The sequence below is a fragment of the Euphorbia lathyris genome, chromosome 5 (assembly GCF_963576675.1).
Source record: "Euphorbia lathyris chromosome 5, ddEupLath1.1, whole genome shotgun sequence".
In the NCBI taxonomy this organism is placed as follows: domain Eukaryota; kingdom Viridiplantae; phylum Streptophyta; class Magnoliopsida; order Malpighiales; family Euphorbiaceae; genus Euphorbia; species Euphorbia lathyris.
Window position 1 is genome coordinate 71,660,340 of NC_088914.1, and position 7,349 is coordinate 71,667,688.

Consider the following 7,349-nt stretch of genomic DNA (forward strand, 5'->3'; position numbering starts at 1 on the left):
CGCAACTTCACCGTTTTGGATGGCGGGAAATAGTAGGAAAGAAACTCCTTTTCGAGCTCCTCCCAAGATGTGATAGTTCCCGCTTCCAATGATTGCAACCATTCCAATGCTTGGCCTGTCAAGAAAGGAAACAATTTTAGACGGACGGCCTCAACCGGAACACCATTTTTCCGAGAAGTATCGGCACACATAAGAAATTTATCAAGGTGTTCGTTAGGATTCTCACGTAGTTCTCCTCCAAATTGCCTAAGTTGTTGGATCAATTGCACCATGCTTGTCTTAATCTCATATATGTTGGCCGGAATGGTTGGGGCAACGATCCCGTTGTGGTTTTATGGCCATCGTTCTCGTGTCGTTGCCTCCTCCTTTTTGGCGAATGTGGTTTGCGTTTTGGTTGGGTTTTCCTTTGGTCGTTCTCGGGTTGGTTGGTTTCATTGTTGACATTTTCCATCTTCTCTCTCCTGATCCTACAAAGAGTACGTTCAATTTCTAGATCAATAGGAACAAGAGTGTCACTCCGAGATCGGGTGAGCATAAACTAAAGAAAATATAAACAAAAAAAAAAAGAATGTTGTTAGTAGAAGAGTATATATAAAAAATTTATACAAAAAGAATGCTTAAACTAACAATAAAACGTTTTTGTCTAATATTGCAAGAAAATATAAATCCCGGCAATGGCTAGAGCGTTGCGTGTATTATGTGTGTATTACGGTTATGATCTCTCTAACTAGCCTCCTTCACTTAGGGGCAAGTGTACCCCATCGTATCAAGTAATAAATTTGGTTAAGTCTAGGTATCGAATCTGCTGGATTTATACCTACAAGTATTAAACTACTCGGTTCTATTCGTTATCTAGGCGGTGAATTCTTTAGCTTTGGGTTTAGGTGACAACTACAACTACTCCTAAGCTATGACGATATGTTACAACATATAATAAACAATATTTCAGAACATATACGAGTAACAATTTACTCCTACAAAGACGACTACGTGTAAACTGGCCAACCCCGTGAAGTGCTTAGATCTCGTGGCTCCCTCTTAAAGCGATTCCAATTCTAGAGATCAGAAACCAGGGCCCGTAAGTTCCATGGCTTGTCAATTCCTATGATTTCCGGGTTGTCAATTCCGGTAGGACAGCACCTATATGGTTTCTAATAGGTTTTGGAGTTCGTAATCAACCTACACAATAGTCAATTATGAGTATCAAAGCAAGTAATAAATATCAACACGTATAGAGAAACCGAAATTGCAAATTATATATTATAAATATGGAACGCATAAATACGAAATACAACCAAGTCTAGTACATAGGAAGAGTGCAAGCTAATTAACAATTAGAAAGGGAAGAAGAATCGGCCCTTGGAACTAGCTAACCGGACTCAAAGCCATCTCGTAAGACTTGAAGGTGGAACTCTCGAGCTTGGGGAGTGAGGATGGAACGAAACTTCAATGGAGTAACGAAATGAGTACACAAGCTCTCGAGGTGGTAGAGTTTTATTATACAAAATCTAAATATCTAAATGAGTGCTAAGTACTCCTATTTATACAAATCAAGCTCGGGGGCATAATCGTAATTATAAAGGTCTTTAGGGTGATTCACATTTGTTGTTGAATTTCCAGGTCATGCTCCGCGTGAAAGTGAGCACACTCTGTGTAAAGTGACTTTCCTTCATTCGTTGCAGAGTTCACACATTGGAAGACTGGATCTCCAAATGTTGACCGATCGATGCTCCGCGTGAAGCTAGCCAAGCTTCGCGTATATGCTACTGAAGTTTTTCATTGTATTCTCACGATCCAAGCTCTGCGTGGAAGGGATCACGCTCCTCGTGAATGAGGCCCTAGACTTTATCAGTTGATTCTCACTCGTCCAAGCTCCGTGTGGTGTGCACTACACTCCGCGTGGACTGAAGTTGACTTGGGCAAGGATAAGGTTGACTGTCGTGATTCAGTGGGCACTGTGTGAAGACTTGGTACACTCCGTATGAAGCGAAGCATGCTCCGCGTAGACTGAGCTACATTTCGACCATTTTTCCATTGTCCTTTGTGTCTCGTGCGTTTATCCCGAACCTGCAAAACACGACTACGAACACCGAGATTACTTGATCTTTATTTTTCTAAATTTAATAAAAAAAAGGAATGGAAAATTATCAAAAGTAAACTTTTCATTATTATTTTATTATTTAGACAAAACACACTTGTTTTTGTAATTAAACTTAATTATTAGCTCAAAATAAACCGTAAATCACGCTAAAAAGATAGGGACAAAACGTCCCTATCAAGCTTTCTTCTTCAAACTCTGCATCTTTACTTATCACAACTTTTCCATTCTGAGGATTACAAAATTTATAACCTTTGGAATTTTTTGCATAACCAATAAACACCATCTTCTCACTTTTATCATCCATTTTGCTTCTCAATTCATCAGCTACATGAACATAACCAACACAACCAAATACTTTTAAATGAGAAATATTTGGTTTTTTTCCACATAATGCTTCATTTGGGGTCTTTCGCAAAAGCTTCTTTGAAGGACTTCTATTATTCAAATAAACTGCATATGTTACAGCCTCTGCCCATAACTCTTTTGGCATACTTGTGCACTCCATCATGCTTCTAGTCATGTTAAGAATGGTTCTATTTTTCCGTTCCACGACACCATTTTGTTGAAGGCATCTTCGAACACTAAGAAATCAATGAACACCGTTGTAATCACAGAACTGATTGAACTTCTCAGATGTGAATTCTCCTCCTCGATCAGTTCGTAATGATTGAATCTTGAAGCTGTTTTCATTCTCAACTATTGCTTTGAACTTCTTAAACATTTCAAATGGTTTAGATTTTTCCTCCAAGAAATAAACCCATATTTTACGAGTATAATCATCAGTAAATAATAAGAAATATCAGGTCCGTCCATGTGAACTCGGATTAATAGGACCACAAATATCTGCATGCACCAATTCAAGTGGCTTTAATGTGCTTGACAAAGACTCCTTTGGAAAACTCGTTCTGGATTGCTTCTCGTACATACACCCTTCACAAATCTGATTAAGATGGTTTATAGAAGGTAATCAGTGCACCATTTGTTGCTTGCACATTTGCTCCAATCCACCAAAATTCAAGTGACCCATTTTGAGATGCCATAGCCATGCAGAATCTGACGAAGCTTTCAAACACTTAGGACGATCACTGTTGATTTTCAATTTGAACATCTTGTTTGAAGATATTGTAACTTTTGCAATTATTTTTCTTTTTCCATCTCTCATAATCAGTCCATTTTTATTCATCTCCACCTCATAACTTTTCTCCAAAAGCTGTTCAATACTCAAAATATTGGATTTCAAAGCTGGAACATAATAAACATGAGAAATAAATTGATGATCTCCATTCTTCAATTTGATAAGAATGTCACCACTACCCATAACTGGAACTGTTGTTTTGTCACCGAAAGAAATATTTCCTTTCTTAGATTCATCAAGTTTATAAAAAAAGTTCTTTAATTCCCATCATATGATTGCTTGCTCCTGAATCTAGATACCAAGACTCCTTGCTCCTTTCTTCATCTTTACTACATGTCAGCAACAAAGTTGATTCTTCATCGTCAACCTCAACTAAATTGGCTTATTCATCTTTATAGGAATCAGATTTACATTCGCAGCATAATGCCCAAATCCTTGACAATTGTAATATTGCACACGAGATTTATCACGACCACACCAATTATTTCCATGACCTTGAAAATTGTTGCCTCTGCCACGTCCTCTTGCATTCCATTGCTGATTATTTGTTGCTTCATTATTGTGGAAATTTTTGCCACCTCTACCTCTTCCATTATATCCACGATTCCAGCCACGACCTCTACCTCTTGATCTTCCTCTTCTATATCCACCTACAAATGGCTTATTTTCTTCTTTATCATTCAAATCAAGTTTCGCTTGCAACACCTGAGCGACGGGTTCTTCTCTGTTGTTTAATCTCTCGTCATGGGCTTGTAACGAATCCAATAGTTGATCTATAAATATAGTCTCCAGATCCTTTGATTCTTCAATAGCAGTCACCACATAATCAAATTTCTGAATCAAAGAACGAAGGCTTTTTTCTATCACAAGAACATCCTTCATTTTTTCTCCATATCTCTTCAACTGATTCACAATTACCAAAGTTCTATTAAAGAACTCATCAATTTTCTCTGACTCCTTCAGCTTGAGTTTCTCATACTCACTCCTCAAGGTTTGCAAACGCACCTTGACTACTTTATCTTTCCCCTTAAAGGAATTTTCAAGAATCTCCCATGCCTCCTTCGCTGTTGTTGCAGTAGAAACTTTCATGAACATATTCTCATCCAGACTCATATGGATTAAAGAGAGTGTTTGTTGGTCCTTCTTCTTTAAATTCTTCAAAGTTCCTCTTTGAGCAGCCGGCAATTCCACCTCATTCTCTGGCTCATCATATCCGGTTTCTACCATTTCCTATGCATCTTGAGAACCCAACAAAGCCTTCATTCTAATGCACCAATTATCATAGTTCTCCTTTGACAATTATGGATATTTGTATGGGGTCATTCCATTCATCATTGTAAGAGATTTTTTTGTCTATCTCTAATACCAATTTGTTAGAGATAAAAGAAGAATATAAAAAATGAAAGAAAGATAAGAAGAAGCTTTTCTTAATTTTATTTCTTTTTAATTTATGCTTCTTCACTTTTAACTTATACAAAATAACTATTTATAGTACATGAAATGTAACTATTACAAACCTAATAAATAAACTTAATGACTCTTAATGAAATAATCACATAATATTTATACATAAAAATAAATAAATTTATAGAAATTCCTAAAAAGGGCTGGGGTAGAAGTGGATATATTAGAATTTAGGGGACAAAATTGAGCTTCACCAAAGCAATCTCCACAATACATCAAGACTCGATATCTTCACCAAAGCTTTATCGAGCTTTGGTTTCCAAACTTGGTGAGCTTACTAAATGTATTTCAGCTTGAAGAGAGTAAGATGTAATTAGAGTTAAAATATAATTAGAATATAATAAGTGATAGTTTGGTAATTAGTTTTATAAATAAGGATATTATTAATTTGAATGAGTGAAATCACTAAATTGACATATTCTCATTAAAATTAAAAGTTACTAACTATTACATTTTATATTAATGTAGGTGTGCTCTACAAGCAAACTTGGCGGCTAAGAAAATAAAAGGGACATGACAAGTGTCCAAAGATAAGCCATATGATAATCTTGGATTAGATGAGTGGTGTTGATTTATTTGAGGATGGATTGGGTGCAAGAGGGACTATCATAAGGTGGTAGACTAATTCTAGAATGTGCTATCATTGAGGAAAAGACCAAGATGCCCTTATTTGTTGTAGATGGACCGAATTTCCCCTGTAACTCAAGGGTCAACTTGATTTCTTGTATTTACGTAAGATTGCTCATTTAGTTCATTTTGTCAGGGATATTTACTTCCCTCTTCCTCTTGGAAACTCAAGAGTCTCCTTCTTCTCTCTTCCGCAAAACCTTCCCTGTAACTAATCTTCATCTTCTTCCATGGATACTTGTTCTGATAAGCTTGATACCTTCCCTCAAACTATGATTGGCATAAATTTTGCAAGCCTAGTTTGTTAATAAAAAACCTCAGCTACGGTGAGTGTTGAGCTTTGGTGAAGAGATCCGCTAGTTGCAAGGCGGAGGGAATCAGCATCAGGCGAATCAGACCAGCTTGAACGCGCTCTCGAATCACATGACAATCAATGTCTATGTGCTTCGTCCACTCGTGAAACACCGGATTCTGGGCTATATGCATGGCTGAGATATTATCACAGAACAGAAGAGAAGCCGCCGTCGGCGGTGCTTTCATATCTCGCAAGAGATTTACTAGCCAGTGGAGCACGCATGACGTCGAGGAAATGGCTATGTATTCCGATTCCGAGGAAGATCTGGAGACGGTGTTCTGCTTCTTCGATCTCCAGGAGATTAAAGCTGATTCGAGAAAAACGGTGTATCCAGTGACCGATTTCCTTATTTCGTGGCAAGTAGCCCAGTCGGAATTCGTGAAGGACTGTAGCTGTAGGTCGTTGCATGCGGGAAAGAACAACCCCAAACCTATGGTCCCCTTGAGGTAACGCATAACTCTTTCTGCTCTATTTTGGTTTTCTATGGTTGGTTGCATGAGATGCTGGGATAGTTGATTTACAATGTATGTTATGTCTGGTCTCGTGTGGGTGAGATAGAGCAGTTTCCCTATTAACTGTCTATATGATGTGGTTTCTGGAAGCGATTTGTCATTTTGGCTTGGTTTGTGGTTTGGTAAAGCCGGGGACGAGGCTGGTTTACAGTCAATGAAGCCCTGGTCTTGTAACAACTCTAATGTATATTTTCTTTGTGACATGTGGAGTCCCTGACCGCTGCGGGAGAACTCAAAGCCCAGAAAATAGTGTATGACCCCAAGATCCTTGATGCTGAAAGCAACATTTAGGTGATGATTGGCCTGGTTGATGGATTGCATGTCGTTTCCTGTGAGAACCACATCATCAACATATACTAGTAACATGGTTACCTATCCCGCATATTCCTTTGTGAACAAGGAAGGATCGGCCACCGACTGAAAGAAACCCATTTGTTTGATGGTGCCAGTCAACTTGGCGTTCCACTGCCTGCCTGAGCCCGTAGAGGGCCTTATTGAGTTTGCATACTTGTTGTGGGCTCTCTGGAATTACCCCTGGTGGCATTGTCATATAGACATCTTCGCTCAGCTCCCCATGTAAGTATGCGTTATCAATATCGAGTTGATGTATATGCCACTCTCTTGCAACTGCTATTGTCAATAGAGTTCTTATGGTGGTGAATTTTGCTACAGGGGCGAAGGTTGTAGTGAAATCCACTCCCTCCTGTTGAGTGTAGTCCTTTGCCACTAGTCTGGCCTTGAACCTGGCAATGCTCCCATCGGATTTGTGCTTGATCTTGTAGACACATCGACAGCCTATGGGCCTTTTGCCATTTGGTAAGTTAACTAAGCTCCAGGTCTGATTAGCTTCTAACGTAGCTAGTTCCTTGTTCATTGCCTCTACCCATCCTTTCTCTAACTTTGCCTCTTGATATGTTGCAGGCTTCCGATGACAGGTGATATTGATTGAAAAAATTCTCTTGGTCGGAGAGAGTCTATCATAGGATAGATGTTTACACAAGGCATGCGGAGAATTGGTCAAGCATGGCAGAGTGGAGCCTTGGACCGGCGCCAAGTGATAATCTCTGAGATAGGTTGGGAGTTTCCTTGTTCTTTGTGGCCTTGTGTTGGTTTGTTGGTGTTCATGTGCTAATGTCTCTGGCTGTTCGACATTTT